Below are 20,949 nucleotides of genomic sequence, written 5' to 3' on the forward strand. Positions count from 1 at the left end.
GGTTGAAAAGGCTGAAGTGTGTTAAAAAGTATGAACCGATTGCTCGGCTTGTCATCGGGGTTGTGCATGATGGGAGCATTTTGTGTGACGAAAATGAAGCATGGCCAAACTATATGATTTTGTAGGGATGAGCTTTCTTTGGCTATGTTATTTTGAGAGGACATAATTGCTTGGTTAGTATGCTTGAAGTATTATTGTCTTAATGTCAAATAGACTATTGCTTTGAATCACTCGTGTCTTAATATTCATGCCATGATTAGATACATGATCAAGATTATGCTAGGTAGCATTCCACATAAAAAATTATCTTTTTTATCATTTACCTACTCGAGGACGAGCAGGAATTAAGCTTGGGGATGCTGATACGTCTCCGTCGTATCTATAATTTTTGATTGTTCCATGCCAATATTCTACAAATTTTACATACTTTTGGAAACTTTGTATACTATTTTTGGGACTAACGTATTGATCCAGTGCCCAGTGCCAGTTCCTGTTTGTTGCATGTTTTATGTTTCACAGAAAACCCATACCAAACGGGATAAAAACGGACAGAGAATATTTTTGGAATATTCGTGATATTTGGGAAGAAGAATCAACGCGAGACGGTGCCCGAGGGGGCCACGAGGCAGGGGGCGCGCCCCTGGCCCTCGTGGGCACCCCGTAAGGTGGTTGCTTCTCTTCTTTGGCCGCAAGAAAGCTAATTTTTGGAAAAAAATCTTGGCAAAGGTTTCAATCCAATCGGAGTTACGGATCTCCGATTATAAAAGAAATGGTGAAAGGGCAGAATCCAGAACGCAGAAACAGAGAGAGATAGAGAGACAGATCCAATCTCGGAGGGGCTCTCGCCCCTCCCATGCAATGGAAGCCAAGAACCAGAGGGGAAACCCTTCTCCCATCTAGGGAGAAGGTCAAGGAAGAATAAGGAGAAGGGGGGCTCTCTCCCCCTGGCTTCCGGTGGCGCCGGAACACCGCCGGGGGCCATCATCATCACCACGATCTACACCAACACCTCCGTCATCTTCACCAACATCTCCATCACCTTCCCCCATCTATCTACAACGGTCCACTCTCCCGCAACCCGCTGTACCCTCTACTTGAACATGGTGCTTTATGCTTCATATTATTATCCAATGATGTGTTGCCATCCTATGATGTCTGAGTAGATTTTCGTTGTCCTACCGGTAATTGGTGAATTGCTATGATTGGTTTAATTTGCTTGTGGTTATGTTGCTGTCCTTTGGTGTCCATCACATGAGCGCGCGCGTGGATCACACCATAGGGTTAGTTGTATGTTGATAGGACTATGTATTGGAGGGCAAGAGTGACAGAAGCTTCAACCTAGCATAGAAATTGATGCATACGGGATTGAAGGGGGACCAATATATCTTAATGCTATGGTTGGGTTTTACCTTAATGAACGTTAGTAGTTGCGGATGCTTGCTAATAGTTCCAATCATAAGTGCATAGAATTCCAAGTCAGGGATGACATGCTAGCAGTGGCCTCTCCCACATAAAACTTGCTATCGGTCTAGTAATGTAGTCAATTGCTTAGGGACAATTTCGCAACTCCTACCACCACTTTTCCATACTCGCTATACTAACTTTATTGCTTCTTTACCTAAAACAGCCCCTAGTTTTTATTTACGTGCTCTTTATATTCTTGCAAACCTATCCCGTTACACCTACAAAGTACCTCTAGTTTCATACTTGTTCTAGGTAAAGCGAACGTCAAGCGTGCGTAGAGTTGTATCGGTGGTCGATAGAACTTGAGGGAATATTTGTTCTACCTTTAGCTCCTCATTGGGTTCGACACTCTTACATATCGAAAGAGGCTACAATTGATCCCCTATACTTGTGGGTTATCAAATCTCATCCAACTCCTCACCGACCAGTGGGCCTACAAAGAAATTACTCACTCCCGGTGGGGAGCATCATGGAATTGGCGATGCAGGGTTGGTGATGACGAAGATCCGGAGCCTTGAACGGACTCCGGATCTAACCTCTCGATGAAGAACAGGAGGTGGCGGCGGCTCTGTCTCGTGAAACGTGATAATTCTTCCTCCTTTATTTTTCTCCAAAAATTGGATTTCATAGCATCGGAGTTAGGGTCTGTGGGCCACCAGGTGGGCACAACCCACCTGGGTGCGCCGGGAGGGGGGCACCCTGGTGGGTCGTGCTCAACCAGGGCCCCCCTTCGGTGGTTCTTGGCTCTAGTAATTTTCTTTTATTGTAAAATAATTCTCAAAAAAGTTTCGTTCCATTCCGAGGACTTTTATTTCTGCACAAAAACAACACCATGGTAGTTCTGCTGAAAACAACGTCAGTCCGGGTTAGTTTCATTCAAATCATGCAAATTAGAGTCCAAAACAAGCACAAAAGCGTTAGGAAAAGTAGATACGATGGAGACGTATCAACTCCCCCAAGCTTAAACCTTTGCTTGTTCTCAAGCAATTCAGTTGATAAACTGAAAGTGAAAAAGAAAAACTTTTACAAACTCTTTTGTTCTTGTTTACATAAATAAGCTTAAGTAGCACCCAGGTTTTCAGCAAAGATCATGACTAACCATGTCAACAATAACTCTTAAAAATTATATTAACTCATATCAATAGCATAAGCAACTAGCGAGCAATAATAAGATATCTCAAATGACAACACTTCATCAAAACAACCATGATATAATATGACAATAATGGTATCTCGCTAGCCCTTTCTAAGACCGCAAAACATAAATGCAGAGCACCTCCAAAGTTCAAGCAGCGACTAAACATTGTAATTCATGGTAGAAAAGATCCAGTCATGATGCATTCAATATTAACTATACATAATGCATGAGAATGACAATAGTGCTCTCAGATCTGGCGCTTATTTGAGAAGGTGATGACGCAACATAAAATTAAATAGATAGTCCCTTCGCAGAGGGAAGCGGTGATTTGTAGAGGTTCCAGAGCTCGAATCTTAAATCAGAGATAAATGAAATTTTGGGAAATGCACCCTTCCTATTTACGTCACGACCAAAAGTTATCAATATCTTCCATGCTAAACACATTTGTGGCAGTTCCCAAGCGATAAAAGTAAAGGTTTACTCCCCTCCACCAACAAACACATTCCACGGCTAGCCGAATCCACGGGTACCGTCCATATATACCAACCACAATCCCGGGGAAGTTTTGTTTAATTATTTGCAATTTTTGATTTTGGGCCTGGGAATCCCTATACCACCCCTCTCGTGCAAGGACAACTGAATAAACACTCATCATGAGAATAACCCGCTTAGCATGGAAGATACTAACTACCCCCAGTCGCTCTATGAATAATCCAGGCACACAAAAACAAATGTTCATTTGAAATTTTAGAGGTGGCACATTCAAATTTACTTAGAACGACAGGGTAATACCGCATATAGGTAGGTATGGTGGAATCATCTGGAACAAATTGGGTTTTAAGGATTTTGATGCACAAGCAGTAATCCCGCTTAGTATAGGCGAAGGCTAGCAAATAGATTGAGAAGCAACCAGCTAGAGAGCAAAAATGGTCATGAACATGCATTATGCATAATAAACATTGAATACTAGCATGAATAGGATATGAACACCATGAACATAAATATCGTAGAGGTTATGTTGGTTTTGATTCCACTACATGCATGAACATGTGCCAAGTCAAGCCACTTGAAACATTCAGAGGAGGATACCATATCATCATACTACATCACAATCATTTTAATGCATGTTGACATACAAGATAAATCATTATACACTCCTAGCTACTTAAGCATGGCATGGGAAACTATAACCTCTAATTGTCATTGCAAACATGTTTAATCATAATATGCTGAATCATGGATACTAGGTTAAACATATTTACAAAAACAGAACAAGTTGAGTTCATACCTGTTTCTCTCCGCCACAGTCACTTCGTCAAATATCGTCATTATTACCTTTCACTTCCACGACCGAATGATATGAAAATGATAATAGTGCAAGAGTGCCATGGACTAAACTGGAATCTGCAAACATTTTATTCAAAAGGAGAAGACAAGGTAATATGGGCTCTTTGTTAGATCAACAATAATGCATAAGAGGGCCACTCAACATTTTCATCGTGGTCTTCTCCTTGGTAAGACTCAATAGAAAAAAAGAATTTCAGTGAAACACACTAAAATATTTTTGGAGTTTTTAGTTTTTCTTGAAGAAAGAAAATTAAAGAAAAGGAAAACAAAAACGAGAAAAACTATTTACACAAGAAAGCTCCAAACAAACAAAAGAAGAATCGAGAAATCATTTTGGGTTTTCTTTTACTAAAACTAACTGAACTAGAAAGGAAAACAGAAAAGAAACAAGGAACATTTTTCTGGGATTTTCTCAAAGTTTTTCAAACACACAAGAAGAAAGCAAGAAAATAAATCTAGCATGGATAATACAACGAAAAAGTGTGAACACTGACAGCTGGAATGAAATATGTGAACATGAATATAATGTCGGTGGAAATACGTACTCCCGTAAGCTTAGGCTTTTGTCCTAACTTGGTAATCACCATCCGTAGCCTGGGTAATAATCTGAGTGATAGCTTAGGGAAGCTCTTGGTGCGACCACCTCAGTCCGTCTGGCGACCTCGACCTCCGTGTTGTACGCGCGGGCCTCGCTCTCAAGAACTTAGTATCTTCCCTTACTGTTATAGTCAAAAAGAGCAGGTGCAGGCAAGACAACAGGTACAATGGGTTCTTTATTAAATCTCAAGTTATAAGTGTAATCATCGATTGTGCATGTAAGGAACTTATGACGTTTCATGGCCCCAAAATCTAAATACTAAGTGGGTAGGATGGGATCATCAGGTAGGGGTGTCACACCAACCTCTTTAGCTAAACGAGAAGCATAAATCCCACCATAAAAGTGACCATTACCAGCGTTGTGTTGCAATCCCCGTGCAACAATCGCTCCCAGATTATAGCTTTAATTCCGGTCAGGGCGATGTGTATGAGGCTCAAGTCAGGGGCACATAGTGTGCTGCAATCTTGCTTGACTATGATGCAGTTGCCATTAGAGAGTGCAAAGTATTGAATTGATGGGAAATGAATACTTTTTATTCTACCTTGTGTCACTCCTCTATCCTCACCGTAGCAAAGACTAACCCGAAATTCCTCGTACTCACCCCAAAATGGAATTTTGCAGGCATTACAAAACATCTCTAGAGGCATGGTAAATGGACGATCATAAAGACTAAATGTAACTCTAGACTCACGAGGATGAAATTTAAATTTCTTGGTAAACGTTTCTGTGAGGTTGAGATGCTGAATGCACTTATCTTCGATGTAGGGACCGAGCTCGGTACTGTGAACATACTGCTCAAATTCATCCTTAATACCTGCGCTCACCATGAAATTGTTACACGACCATATGCATGATTTAATAGCCGCATCCCGCATTTCGCTTGCGCTTGGTTCAACATAAGACCGACGTATCGAGCCACTACTAGATGATGCCTCCGCAGACCTCCTCCTCAAAGAACTCCTAAGAAATTGCATTTTTATTTGCGAACAATTTCTGGAAAATTTTGGGACACAAAATTTTTGTCAAGAAAACTTCACAAGATTGATAGCAACTACTCATAAGGATGCATAGAGGCTATATTAAGCATTCAAATTACTTAGAACTCTAAGAATTCAACATGCAAGCTCATATACATCATCACCAAGAGTAGCTAATTATTCAAAGTATAAACCACTAAAGCAAAAACTAATTGGAGCAATGGAGGAGTCACATACCAAGTAGCAATCCCCCAAACAGTTTCGGAAACGGAGCTTCGAGCAAAGAGATCGAAATCCGCGAGTTTGAGAGCAAGAACACGAGAGAGAGAGAGAGAGAGCTATGGCGATTTTTTTTCTTGAGGTAGGAGATGACATGGGCTAAAGGAGTAAGTGAGGGGACCCATGTGGGGACCACAACCCACCAGGGCGCGTCTCGGAGTGCTGGCGTGCCCTGGTGTCTTGTGGTCACCAGGTGCACACCCCTCTGATGTTATTTTCACCAAAAATTCAGAAAAAATTGTATTAAATTTTCAGAGCATTCTGAGAACTTTTATTTTTGGGTCATTTTTTATTGCATGAGAAATTCAGAAAACAGACAAAACATGGCATTATATTTTATTTAACTAAGAAAAACAGAAAAAAAGTTGGGAGTAGAAGGTTGTGCCTACTAAATTCATCAACTTCATACCTCTCAAAAAATGATCCATTAACAAGGTTGATCAAGTCTTATTAACAACCACCTTCGATTAGCATGAAACCGAAGAACTTTCGTAAAACACTAAGTTACCTCAACGGGGATATGCATGTCCCCAACAATAAGCATTTCATATTTCTTTTTGATAGTAGGTAGAGTTAGTTGAAAACTTCCAATAGTGAGTGTCTGAGAATTTTCAATAATATTAATACCATTCACTTGGAATTGTTTCTTCGGAAAGTGCATCGTATGCTCATTACCATTGATATGAAAAGTGACCTTGCTCTTATTGCAATCAATAACAACCCCTGCAGTATTCAGAAAAGGTCTACAAGGATAATCGACATGTTGTCGTCCTCGGGCATCTCAACTATAACAAAGTCTGTTAAGATAGTAACATTTGCAACAACAACGGGCACATCCTCACAAATACTGATAGGTATGGCAGTTGATTTGTGTGATGCCCCAAGACCAATGCACCAGGTGTCTCCCAGTTATTCGTCGTCGTTGCCATGTCATTTGCTTGCGTGTTGCACCTTTGCCATGTCATCATGTGCATTTCATCCGTATGTTTTTCAAAACTTGCATCCCCCGGATCTTCCAGTTCTCTCTGTTATCCGTTCTGAGTCCCGACACAGTCGCACGCGCCGTGGCACCTCCGAAATATTATTTTACAAATGGGTTTAAAATGTTCTCGGAATGGGCTGAAAGTTGGCGAGCGGTCTCAGTATAGTGTAGGTAGACTGCCTGCCAAATTTTGTCGCATTCGGAGTCCGCTTGATAGCCCAACCATTAAACATATCGCGATAATATAGTCGGTCTAACGTCGGACGTTTTCGTTATTCGAAAACCTACTGCCGAGCCTCTCTTCTCATCTCTCTCTAAGCCCAAGGCCTTCACAACCACAACCAGCCCACTAACCCACCTAACCCCCCTCTCGATCAGATCCGTCTGATCACCATCGGAGGCTCCGAAACACCCCCTAGAACCAAACCCTAGCAAAATCTGCTATATATATATATATATATATATATGGTCACCCCTAGTCCATTTTTGGGCGTCCTAGTCCCTAAACCTAACCAAACCCTCCTCCCACCTACAGCCGCCACTGCCAGCCTCATTTTGAGCGCCACCCAGCTCCCTCCTTGCCATTTGGCGACTCCCCACCGGCGAGCCGCCACCAGCCGGAGCCCCTGGCCACTCCCAGGCCTCCGTGTCGCCCCCTCCACTCCCCCTTCGCCGCAGCCCGCCGAAGCCCATCCGGGGCCCAGATCCCGCAACCGCAGGGCACCAGAGCCGCCCGTCCTTAGCCCCCTCGGCCCGTTGGATCTGGACCAGTAGGGGGCCCTGGGCGCCTCGACCCCGCGTGCCGCCACCCACCGGCGACCTCGCTAGAGCTGCTCGCTGGAGCAGCAGCAGGCTCCACCAGGCCAGCCCCTCGCCGCGCTTCTCTCTCTTTCCCCTCGTCCTCCCTCTCCCTCAACTCGCTCTCTGTCTCCCATGCAGGAACCGAACCCCACCATGGCCACCCGGTGTGCGGCGCAGCCTCGAGCTCCGTCCGTCGCGTCGTCGCCCGGATCCGGCGAGCCGCAGGCCGGATCCATCTGTTCCCCGCCTCCTCCTCCACGCTAGTCCCGCCTCCGCACCGACCCTCGCCGGTCTTCGCGCCATCTCCGGCCTCCCCTGCTTCCGCATCAAGCGCTGCTCGCTGCGTTGACCATGCCCCAGCCTTCGTGGGCTGCGTCCTGCTGCCAGGCCCAGCTGCGCCTCCCAACCATCCGGCCCAGTTCCAATGCCAAGGCCCAGCTTGGTGAGCTCCGACCCCTCTCTGTTAGCCCAGTTCAGCGCAGTTTTGGCCCATATTTGTTTTTCCTGTGCGCTGCGAATTTGTCTAATTTTCAGTGAAAACAGATTTACAGAAAAGTCCCTCTAGGTCATGCATTTAATAACTCACAAATGGTGTATCGGATTAAAATGATTTAAACATGAAAAATGCTTAGAATTTCATCTAGATTCATAATATCCAACTTTCATCCATGTTTAAAATGTTAAAATTGCTTTTTGCATTAATTTGCATTAATTTGCATCAATGATATGCTAAAATGGTTTAATTCATAACTATTTAACCGTAGCTCCAAATTAAATGTTCTTTATATGTAAATGGTGTAGGAAAATGCATAGATTAACATGGTGGCATTACTTTGCATGTTTAACAACTCTAAAATTGTGTATAGGTCAGAACTGTACCAAATTCAAAATGTGCACATGAGGATTTTCCAGAATGGTTGTTTGTTGTTTCTGGCCTCATTTAAAATGCCTAAATGTGTAGTTTACTTATGCTTCACCTCTTGACATGCTTAACAACATTTAATATTGATGGGTAGCTTAACAAGAGTGAACTAAATAATTTATGTGGTGTTTCTTCAATATGCAACTCGTTGCATATTGAGCTCCACTTAATTTGTAGTATTGTTTGTTGCACTTTACCATGCCATGAATCATTAAACCAGGCATGCATCATGATTGATTGTGCATCATGCCAAGTTTATGTGATGGTTGTTTACCATGTTGTTTGCTTCTTTACAGTGTTGCTTCATCTTGATAGTTCCGGTTACGTTGTGATTGTGAGGATTCGTTGACTATGTTGGTTCATCTACTTCATGGACTCGATATTCTTCCGAGTGGGATTTCAGGCAAAATGATCATTACCCTGGATACCACTACTGATGCAGAGCATCCTTCCATCATCCCCATGGACTCTACACCAATGCATCAAGCACCACGTGGACCTATGACAAGAGCTCGAGCATGCGCCATTGAAACCGAGGTGAACTCACTCCTACTCGAGATAGATATGGAGATGAATGGAACTTGGTTGCTACCTCACCGAAATATGCTATGTGTCATTAGGTACGAGGACGAACTCCGACAAGAGGTTAAGGAGTACCCCCAAGGCCTAAGAGAAGGACCCCAAGACCCAAGAGCTGACCGGAAGTGTCAAGATGAAGAAAAGGAAGCGTGCAAAAATTGCACTACCGGACAGTCCGGTCCCCACATCAGACAATCCGGTCGCACAGAAATTGCACTACCGGACAGTCCAGTGGCACCCGAAAATGCATCTGTCCTCACCGCACTATCCGGTCCTTACCACCGGACTGTCTGGTAGGCCCAGTTTCACTACAAATTGGCCTAAAAAGCTCGTGTAACCATCGAGGCCCATACCCTTTTGCCCCTAGACTATATATTTCGTTCTCCTCTTAGTTTCTAGAGTTAGCAAAGTATTTTGATAGACAAAGAGAGAGCTTTGCTCATATTCCTCCTCTTGGAGATCAAGGCCTCGTCTTGGAGATCAAGCCCTCCTATTGGAGAATGATTCCCATCATAGGATCATCAAGACCTCACCTCCCTTAGGAGTGGGAAGAAATTACCTTACTGCTATTTTCCTTGGATTGATTTTGTATGCTTGTAGATCTCTTATATGCTACTCTAGTGGATGTGTGATTGTGGTTTGTTTGAGTGTTTCCTCTCTTGTATTCTTGATCTTTTCCCCCTCCAAGTGTGAAAATATCCTCCCCTAGGGTTTCACCCTACAACATCTTGGTATCATGAGCAAGGTTGATTCACATCTTGGAGTCCCTACCCCCCCATTTGCTAGGCTAATTTCGTTGCTTTTTGGTCCCAATTTGAAAATCCCCACAAAAAATAGCCCAAATTTTTTCTTGCAATTTGTTAGATCTTGTGAGATTTTGTTGTTTTGGTCCATGGATTTGTTGTTTGGCAAGTGGATCTAGCCCCTCCCAAACCATTCCCACCCTTCCCACCACGAAATCCGCCGAATTTGACATCTTCTCCATCAATTTCCGCTCAAAAATTTCAAGTTCGTGCTTTCCCAGCCCGCACCGGACTGTCTGCACCGAGGACCAGACTGTCCGCTCGCATCAGGACCAAAATCGCACTTGGACCGGACTATCCGCTCCCCAATACTAGACTGTCTGCCCGAATCAGAAGGTTTTCGGATGCATACTGGACTGTTCGCTACCCAGTTCCGGACTGTCCGCTAGTTCAAAAACTACTTCGGCTGATTTCTTGTTTTGGCCATATCTTCCATATCCGAAGGCCGTTTTTCGCGTTCTTTAGCTCGTTTGGAAGCTCTTGACATCCCGCATCCACATATATCATTACCACCACCATTTGCGTCAATAAAAAATTTCACCACAAAAACATCCACCTTCCGCATTTGATCAATTTTGAGTTGTGGTTTCCGTTTCCTAAGTTGTTTTGGCTACTTAGGAACGTGTGACATCGACATCACCGCCATTCATCATCGCCCCGGAGTCGTCATCGCCAACAATCTTCACCTTTGAAACCGCTAACCGTAAGTAAGAACGGTAACCTCTATATCATCTTGGTATTATGGTATCCCATCATTGTACATTCATTCTTGCCATTGCTATGTTAACCCCTAGCCCATTTTGCGCCACTTACCCATCGAGACTAGAAAGTTGAGAATTGCGGGCGATGCTATACTGTGCACCGTAGTGATCTTGCTATATTAATTGTGCCCTAAGTCTCTCCTATGCATATCTTACATACTTGGCTCGAGCATCAAGCATAGTCAAAAAAGAGAAAGAAAGGCAAGCTTTTAAGCAAAAGAGGAGAAACAAAGAGCTTGTAAGAAATAGCATTAAGCCATTTTGCATCCCTACATCATCTTTGTCAGCACATACATTATCGGATTTCGGGTTCCGGCAAAACCCTTGAGTTTCGAACACTGGGGTGCGCACGAAGATCTCCCCCTACCTAATCATGCCCTCACCCTCACCGCGATCTCGAAGGCTAGCTTGACGAACCCACAACACAAGGGACACAATATTTATACTAGTTCGGGCCACCGATGTGGTGTAATACCCTACTCTAGTGTGGTGGTGGTGGATTGCCTCTTGGGCTGAGGATGAACAGTACAAGGGAAGAACAGCCTCCTGAGGAGAGGTGTTCTTGTGCTTGGCGAATGTGTGTGGGTGAGGATTGCTCAAGATGAGTTGCCCGATCTGTTCAGTTCGGTTCTCTTCCTACTGTGGTGGCTAGTCCTATTTATAGAGGCGCTGGTCCTCTTCCCAAATATTGAGCGGGAAGGGATGCCACAATGGCCAATTTAAAGGGGGACAGCTAGTACAAGCTATCCTGACTAAAGGTGGTCTTCGCCTGCTAAAGGCTCTGGTGGTGACGCCGTCTTGGGCTCCACGGTGACCTCCGTCCTGCTGGTCTTGGTCTTGTTGCACCGATAAGTAAACCTTTGCCTGATGCCTCAGTACTCCTCGCCTGCGCTTACCTCCTTAGCACCAAAGAGGAAACGAGGACACTGTGCGCGCTGGCGCCCATCTGGCCTTGGTCGTCATAGCTTGCGTCATGGGAACCTCGCGAGGTTCCCCCCGCCTTGATCTCTCCGCCCCTCGCGAGCCAACCTGGCGAGGCCGCCCCTGAGGAGGTCTTGCGTTGTCCGCCTCGCGAGGCTTGGCCCCTCCGAGGGTCTTGAGTGCTTGCTGGTGAAGATGGGTCGTATGGGCCCGCTTGTGGAGCCACGCCGTGGGCCGCAGGCAGGCAAGTCTAGGGACCCCCATTCCCAGGACGCCGACAGTAGCCCCCGGGCCCAAGGCGCGCTCGGACTTGGCTTCGAGGCGAAGCCAAAGGGCAAGTGCAGAGCACCGCGGGCCCCAACAGCCTCCGGCCTTAGTCGACGCGTGGCGATTGATTGGACGTGGGCGTCTCCGCTTCCCCATGCTGCCTCGGCAACTGCCCGACTGACAAAAGACTGGCGCGGGCAACATTTGCCTTCATTGCCTTCCTTCGTCTTGCTTCAGATCCCCTTTCTCGATCCTTGCCTCTGAAACCTCCAGATCTGCCTCAATCCCCTTCCTTTCAATGACCAATGGCGCCCCACAAGGTCAAGGTTGCTGCGCCGCCTGCTTGGTACGAGCCGGCTCTCGACGCGTCCAATGTCTCGAAGAAGAATCTCGCCACGCGCCTGCTGACGGCAGGGGGGAGCAACGAAAAGGGGGGAGACCGAGCTCCGGGCTGGCTCCGTCATGCCGGAAGCTCAGGGGAGCACTTTCTACCCCTTCTTCATTAGCACCGTCGTCGCGGGCCTAGTTCCCCCCCCTTCTCCAACTTCTTCTACGCCGTCCTCCACCATTACAGGTTGCAGGCCCTTCTTCTCCATCCCAACTCCATTCTTCTCTTGTCGATCTTCGCCTTCTACTGTGAGGCGTATGTTGGGGTGATGCCGTCCGTGGCTCTGCTGCGCCACTTCTTCTTCCTCCGAATCAATGATGGCCATACCTCAGGGTGTGCCAATTTCATCGCGGCCGGCAAGGCCAATGCAATCTCGAAGGCCGGGAAGAAGGCCGATGGCTTCAGGAGCAAGTGGATCATGATGGATGCCAAGTGTGTCCACCCCCGGTTAAGGTTGCCGACGGAGATGCCCTAGTCTGACGTGGGGTGGTCCCGCGCGAAGCTTACTGACGACCGGGCGACGTTGGTGCTAGAGAAGATGAACGCCGACCTGAAGCCGGGCAACGCGAAGGCAGCGAAGCTGACGAGGGCCGTGCTCCTGAGGGAGTTCCTGATGTAGCGGGTGGCTCCGCTCCAGGCGCGCTCACGTCTCCTGTGGACGCTTGGGGGCGAAGAAGACAAGCTTCGCCTGAGTCCGGTGGCCTTGGCTGACGAGGAGTTGGCCATGGCTCTCCGCCTCTTGGTCGGGGACGACTAGGAGTATCCGCCGAGCGCCATCGTTCCCTTGTTCCATCGCAAGGACGGGGCGCAGGTTGTGGCCGCCATGCCCACCTTCGACAAGCGCGCCCTGGTGCCGCCGGCGCCCCTTGTGGTCCCAGAGGCGACAGCGCCGGTGGACGTGTCTTTAGGCGATTCCCGCAGGGAGGGGGGAGGAGGAAGGCGAGGAGCACGACTCGGAGGTGACCCCTGAGGGGATGGGGGAGACCTCCCCCTTGAGCAAGACCGACATCCTCTGCACCCTGCTAGACGACGACGAGGTTGACGTCCGCTGGGAGAAGGAGGAGCCGCCCGTGATCCTGTCGAGGGGCAGGTCGGCATTGGTCTCCCGAGATGCTGCTCCCGCTCCGACGCCGCCTGGGGCTACTTCCGGCCCTCCGCTGTCCCTTCTTCTGCTCCTGGAGCCTGCGTGCCCGCGCCTCAGGCTGCGAGGCTCTCAGGCTTCAAGCTCAGCAAGCGGAGGGTGGATTACACCGCTGTGGACCAGTAAGTGTTCGTGCTCCGCCTTGTTCTTTCTTGTGCCGCTGATTCTTGACGCTCACCGTTGAGTGGTTAGGCCGCCGCCTTCAGCGAAGAAGATGAAGGAGGATACAGCGACTCCGTCCGGGACTGAACCACCTGCGGCAGCCGCACCTCCCTCCGTGGAAAGGGGAGCGACGACGCTCGCACCTCCCCGGCTTGGTCGTCCTCGCGAGGCCTGGAGGATCATCCTCGTGACGAGTCAGCCCCCATGGCCCCACTGGCTCCGGAGGCGCTGATGTCCAGCACGGCTGTTGAGATCCCCAAAGCTCAGGAGCCCCCGGTCTCCCAGGCCATGGTGACAACGTCGCCTCTTCCTCCTCCTGCTGCACCGCTGGTTCCAGGTCCTTTTGCCTCCTCTGATGTCTTGGAGCACGTTCTTTTGGAGATGGCCCAGCTGCGAGAAGATCTCCAGGGCGCCGACTACCACTTGGTAGCCGGGCGCCTGGAGCTGGTCTCTGGCTGGCTTCATTCTGATGTGTCTGTTCGAGCGACGCTGAGCCAGGCCGTGGCGACCTCCGAGAAGGAGAAGCGGGCCGCCGCCCAAGCCACGGCTGCTCGCGAAGTGGCGCTGAAGGATGCCGGAGCCGCCCGGGATCGGTGCCGGGTGCTGGAGGCGGAGCTGAAGACCCTACGCGACGAGCATGCTGAAGAAGCTTGTGGCCGCAAAGCGGAGGAGGAGAAGATGAAGGCCCAGGAGGACGCCTTCAAGGGTCGCGATGCCGAGCTGGGAGAGTTGGCAAAGGCGCAGGCCGCGGAACGCAGCCGGCTGGAGGAGCTGGAGCAGAAGGTGGAGGCGGAGAAGGCCGATCTTGACGCCAAGGCGAAGGTCCTGGCCGAGGACCGCGCGGCCTTCGCGCTCCACGAGGAGAGGTCCCGCGTGGCACTGAAGGCACTCTACGAGAAGGGCTTGGAGAAGCCGCTGACCACCGACGAGGACGGCCCCGCCCAACTGCTTCCCTACTTGGTCGAGGCGCTTGAGGAAGTCGTGAGCGGCATCGGCCCCATGGCAGAGGAGGAAGCTCGCGTCCTCTCCTCAGCTGCGCTGACGCGCGTCTTCAGCCACCTCCATCTTTGTGATCCTGCCGCCCGCCTTGACGAGCTGCTGGAGCCTATGGACGACAATCACTGCGCACGCAGCCGCAGCCATGAAGGGTCAGGTGGAGGCCCTGCTGAAGAAGTTCCGCACCTTCGACCGGCAGTGCTACTGATCCTGCAGCCCCGACCGGTGGTACAGGTGAAGGCGACGCCACCAAGAAAGGAGCACCCCTTGCAGGCGACGACGGTATCCAGGGATGACTGGCTTGCGGCTCCTTCCTTGTTTAACTACTGCAACATGCACCATGCCTCGTGGAGGCATTTAAACTTGCGTTTGGTAGTGTGAGAACAATATGTCTTGTAATATTTGCTTTGAGATTTTGCGATTTCCTTCCTATTTTCTTTTCATTCTACGTCGGCAGAGCCCGGCCTCGCGCATACCTGAGCCGCCGTTGGGTCGTCCGGATCACCAGGACGAGACCAAGGAGTGAGGGGCTACGTGACCAGTTAGGCTCCTGAGTCGCGATGCCTAGGAGTCCCCCTTGACGTGCAAACAGCTTTATGGAAAGGAGATGCAGGAGCTAGTCTAGTGTTCTACGTCGACAGGGCCTGACCCCGCACATACCTCAGCCGCCGTTGGGTCGTCCGGATCACCAGGACGAGACCAAGGAGTGAGGGGCTACGTGGCCAGTTAGGCTCCTGAGTCGCGATGCTCAGAAGTCCCCCTTGACGCTCAAACGACCTTCATACCTTTGTCCTCGCCGAGGCTCGGCTCGGGAGGGGCACGCGATGACCAGGTCCGGGGGACCTGCCTGGGTGGCGTACGCTTGGGCGTGACCCGAGCGCAGCCCCCGTGCCCAGCCCCCTCGCGCGACTCTCCCGAGGGGAGGTGTTGCGATGAGGGCGGACACTGAGCTCAAGGGCTCCCTGAGGTTGATACGGCCATGGGGCCGCCCTCAGTTGTTTATCACCAGCGCGGAGCATAACGCTTCCGCACTTGCACGGGCATAGCCGCTCCTCGGTAGTGTCGACGGCCAGCGCGGAACATGGTGCTTCCACTGGTACGTGGGAGGGAACTCCCTACTGCGGAGAGCCCCTGGGGCGTGTACAGCCCCGCCCTAACACGTGGCTTGCACGACAGGGCTAGACGAGGTGTGTCTGGGCACTCGTGAGCCAGCGCGGGACTCACGAGGCCCTACCTCAAGGCGGGTTGTGCCTGGTCTTGATTCTTGTTTGCTGTGGTGGTCCTGCGAGGTGGTTACACAACCTGCGCCGAACGAATCTCCTGAGGTTATCGCGTGAGAAGGCCAAGCACCAACGACCCTAGGAGGTGACGTGAATGGGGCTGGCCCGCCAGACAGAGCTCAGCCGTTGGATTTATCGACGCTGCAGGGATGGGCCCGAGCACAGACGCCGTGCCTAACCCTCTCACACGAAGGGTCCTGAAGAAAGAAGATTGGCGCGTGGCTCCCGTGGTGGGTGATAATCAAGCAGATGATAACCATAGATAGATTACGCATGGAAAGCAAACTAGCTTAGGTAAATGCAGGAATGATACACGCCACTGGGTCAGGCTCGAGCAGCTTGGGGATGATGCAGCCCGAGGGGCGCCCCCAGCAAGGTAAGCTAAAGACATAAAAAGGGATATATGCCGCAGGGACAGACCCAGGCGACCTGGGAATGATGCGGCCCTGAGGGTGCTCCCAGCTAAATAAACTTGGAAAATGTCACCTGGTTTCGTCATAGAAGCGATGTTGGAGTAGCTGAAGATGAGTGGCGAAGGGGTTGCTCCTTAGGAGCCACCGGGGCCCTGAGCCTCAGGAGGCTCTGGGGGTCCAGGCGGTTCCTTGAGGACCGTCTCCATCTCCGCCAGGACTGCGTGATGCCTGGCCTCTTGAGCCGCCAGGACGCTCCGCAGGTTGCACTGGAAGGCGGATGCCATGTTCGGCAGGCCGAATGGCATGAGAACGTAGCTGTGAGGTGGACCCTCGCAACATCCCACGCGCGAAGGCCAGAAGAGCTCCTGAGATGCGGCCCTATTGAGCCCTGGGATGTCGACGCAGACGCGCAACCCACCATCCTCGCCTGGATGGGGAGCCGCGCCAGGTGAGCGGTTGCTTCCTACAGCTCCTAAGTGGTCTTGGCGATGAACTCCTGAACGCTGGGCGCTCCTCGCCCGGTGTCTTCCTGAGGGAAACGTGCCGCGAAGCATGCCTCCAAGTGGTGCCCGAGAGCCTCCCTCTTGATGTTGGCGAGGTCTGAGGCCCTCCAAAAGAGAGCCCCCGAGCCTTGCCCGAGGAGGGCGCCGGGCGCGCCTTCCTATGTGAGGGAGGGAGGCGCTCCACGCGCGGGTGCTGATCCTGATGTGGCACCACTTGAGGCGCCACTCCCCTGAGGCCCTGTGTGGAGTAGCTGCTTCTTCTTCTTGGGGATGGCCTCGGGAGGGTACTCGCCCTTATTGTCGGGGTCTTCGATTGCTGCGGCTTGGAAGGCGCGCTCGAGGGAGCACACCGCGTCTCTTTATTCGCAGGGGACCGTGATTATTCTGCCGCTTCCTGGCATCTTGAGGACGTTGTAGCCGTGGTGGGTCACCGCCATGAACTTGGCTAGGGCCGCATACCCGAGGATGGCATTGTACGGCAAGCGGATGTGGGCGACGTCGAAGTCGATGAGCTCGGTGCGGTAGTTGTCGCGCTGTCCGAAGGTGATAGGGAGGCGGACCTGCCCTATCAAGGTGGTGGAACCGTCGGTTACTCCTGAGAAGGGCTTGGTAGGCTGAAGCTGATCGTAGGGCACTTGAAGGCTGTCGAACGTCTCGACGGACAGGACGTTGAGCCCTGCGCCGCCGTCGATGAGAGTCTTGGTGACTTGCACGTTGCTGGTGACAGGTGAGCAGAGCATCGGGAGGGCGCCAGCGGTAGCCGCGCACTTGAGCTGATCTGCCGAGCTGAAGGTGATGGCGCACTTGGACCACTTGAGGGGGCGCGTGGCCTCAAGCTTGGGGAGGACCGCGTTCACCTCACGAGCAAACTGCTTGAAGATACGCTGAGAGGCTGGGGCTTGAGCTCCGCCCAAGATGCAGGCGATAGCACACGGCTCCTGGAAGCCCCGGGCCCCCTCGTCCTGATGGTGGTCGTCGTTCCTTCTTGGCGGTGGCGGCAGCGGAGGGAGACCGGCATTGCCCTGGGGGCGATCCTCGCGAGGCTGATCTTGCCAGCGGTCCTCACAAGGCCGATCATGCCACTCCTGGCGAGGGCCACGGTCGTCCCAGCGTCCTCTGCCATGTCCCCCTCCTTGGCCATAGCCCCGGTCATTGCGCTCGGGGCGTTGACCGAAGCATCCATCTCGAATGGCCCTGAGCTCTTGACAATCGTTGGTGTTGTGACTGTGAACGTTGTGGAAGGCGCAGAATGGTCGGCTGCTCTTGGACGACTCGAGCTAGTCCCGGCCGCGCTTCGTGTCCGGCTCCGCCGCGAGTACGGCCACTCCCTTGTGCTTCACGTCCTTGGCCTTGGCTTTCTTCTCCCCCGGGTCGGCAGCTGGGAGCTCGAGGAGGGAAAGGCGCCCTTCCTCAGCTCTTGCGCACTTGGTCGCCAGGTTGAACAGCTCCAGAGACATGCATAGCTCCTCGTGGATGGCGAGCTCTTCCTTCATCTTGACGTCGTGGATGCCATCAGAGAACGCCGAGATGATGGCCTCGTCTGTCACCTTGGGGATCTTGAGGCGAACGTTGTTGAAGCGGTGGATGTACTTCTGCAGGGTCTCTCCTGGCTGCTGCTTGATGCGGCGCAGGTCACCCGCGGTCGGAGGGCGGTTGCGAGTGCCCTGGAAGTTGGCGACGAAGCGGTCGCGCATCTCGTCCTAGGAGGAGATCGAGCCTGGAGGCAGGTTTAGGAGCCAGGAGCGGGCACCATCCTTGAGAGCCATGGGGAACCAGTTCGCCATGACTTTTTCGTCGCCGTTGGCCACCTCGATGCTCAGCTCGTAGAGCTACAAGAACTCCGTGTGGTCGGGGGTGCCGTCATAACGCGGAGGCAGGTCCGGCTTGAACTTGCCCGGCCAGGCGACGCTACGCAGTTCGGGGGTGAAGGCGCGGCAGCCTGCCGTGGTCACCGGGGCCCTTCGATGATGCAGAGCTTGCCCTTGATGTCTGCACACCGCCGCTGCAGGCAGCACGCGGTCTTGTCGTGGTGGCGCGGGGAGCACGGGAGCGTTCTCTCACGGCCGAGGAACTTCTTGGTAGCTTCCTTCTTCTCGCGCGGGCGCCCGACGCGGTGGGTCGCGCCGGAGGGCCGCGCGCCTTGGCGCCAGGACGCCGTCTTGGGGCAGAGGTGGCGGAGGCGCTCCATGAGCCACGCTGCCCGCAGCTAGCGGAGGGTGAGGCAGCGACAGGGACGGCACGGGAGAGCCCCCAGCGGCGCTGACGAGCTCGGTGATGTGGTCCAGCCAGTCCTCGTAGAGGTTGTCGATGGGGCGGTAGCGCATGAGCTCGTGCGCCATGAGCAGCACGGCCTGCGCGGCCGTGGGAGCGCGACGAGCGTGGGACGATGAGACGGCCAGGGTCAGCGATGGAATGGCGGTGCGACCGTCCCGCCGCACCGAGGGGTGCAACGAGGATGCTTGCTGCTCATTCCCCGCCGGGCCGGTGGCGGCGTTGGCGGCAGGCAACGGAGAACGATGGGGAGGTCCGCCGACAGGAGCCATCTGAGCGACGCGGGCGGCCCTGCACTCACCGCGGGCTCGACGGGCGTCCGACATGGATGCGATGGGTCGCGGATCAGCGGAAGGAAAACTCCGGCGCACCCCTACCTGGCGCGCCAAATGTCGGATTTCGGGTTCCGGCAAAACCCTTGAGGTTCGAACACTGGGGTGCGCATGAAGATCTCCCACTACCTAATGACGCCCTCACGCTCACCGCGATCTCGAAGGCTAGCTCGACGAACTCACAACACAAGGGACACAAGATTTATACTGGTTCGGGTCACCGATGTGGTGTAATACCCTACTCCAGTGTGGTGGTGGTGGATTGCCTCTTGGGCTGAGGATGAACAGTACAAGGGAAGAACAACCTCCTGAGGAGAGGTGTTCTTATGCTTGGCGAATGTGTGTGGGTGAGGATTGCTCAAGATGAGTTGCCCGATCTGTTCAGTTCGGTTCCCTTCCTACTGTGGTGGATAGTCCTATTTATAGAGGCCCTGGTCCTCTTCCCAAATACTGAGCGGGAAGGGATGCCACAACGGCCAATTTAAAGGGGGACAGCTAGTACAAGCTATCCTGACTAAAGGTGGTCTTCGCCTGCCAAAGGCTCTGGTGGTGACGCCGTCTTCGGCTCCACGGTGACCTCCGTCCTGCTGGTCTTGGTCTTGTTGCACCGATAGGGAAACCTTTTCCCGATGCCTCGGTACTCCTCGCCTGCGCTTGCCTCCTTAGAACCAAAGAGGAAACGAGGACACTGTGCGCGCTGGCGCCCGCCTGGCCTTGGTCTTCATGGCTTGCGTCATGGGAACCTCGCGAGGTTCCCCCCGCCTTGATCTCTCCACCCCTCGCGAGCCAACCCGGTGAGGCCGCCCCTGAGGAGGTCTTGCGTCGTCCGCCTCGCGAGGCTTGGACTCTCGCGAGGGTCTTGAGTGCTTGCTGGTGAAGATGGCCGTACAGGCCTGCTTGTGGAGCCACGCCGTGGGCCGCAGGCAGGCAAGTCTGGGGACCCCCGTTCCCAGGACGCCGACATAGATAACATAGTTGGGATTGAAGACGGCACGTTTCTCTCATAGGTTGGTGCACAAGTGTATCTTGCCCATTTGAGAAATCGAGCTAGCGTCTCTCTAGCATCCGTACAACAAGAGCATTTTACATGGTTACACATTTTGAGCTCACTCCTTGGTTTGTGTGGATCCCATGCATCTATCTTCCGTGTGTGTGTTCCTAGTGATATTCTTGGGTTTGCTCTATTTGCTTACTTGCAATTTTGTGAACCTTTTCAACATTATTGATATCTTGACTAATATTTGCTTGAAATTTTGTGCCACTCATCCTCATCAAGCTCCTCGATAAGCCCTTACTTTTGTAGGTGTGAGAAACAAACCCGGTACCAATTCTAGTATTGTAGCATTACATTGAGTGATACTTGATACATCCTCAATCTTCGAAAAAGGTAACTTTGGTTTTGTTCTCTCATTTCCTACTCACCTTTGCTCGAGTCTTGTGATGGATAGACAAAGCACACCCCCTTCGGTCTAGAACAACAACGATGAGTTTGGCGCCATGAAAAACAACTTGGACGCCAAGATGGATGCTCAAATGGAGGAGATCAAAGTCCTCATCAAGTCCTACAAGAGATCTTCCTCATCTTCGAGAAGACGCTCTAGTGCACATCCTTCCGAACCACCAT

The 20,949-nt window shown here is 51.7% G+C and overlaps 1 long non-coding RNA gene across 1 annotated transcript; it reads left to right on the plus strand.

Moving 5' to 3' along the window:
* Window positions 1–7,280: 7,280 nt before the first annotated feature.
* Window positions 7,281–9,734, plus strand: LOC123097598 (uncharacterized). Its single transcript, XR_006447381.1, has 2 exons — window positions 7,281–8,028; window positions 8,805–9,734. It is a non-coding gene; the product is annotated as an uncharacterized lncRNA (long non-coding RNA).
* Window positions 9,735–20,949: the final 11,215 nt, after the last annotated feature.

This window comes from Triticum aestivum, chromosome 4D, assembly GCF_018294505.1.
Source record: "Triticum aestivum cultivar Chinese Spring chromosome 4D, IWGSC CS RefSeq v2.1, whole genome shotgun sequence".
NCBI lineage: Eukaryota > Viridiplantae > Streptophyta > Magnoliopsida > Poales > Poaceae > Triticum > Triticum aestivum.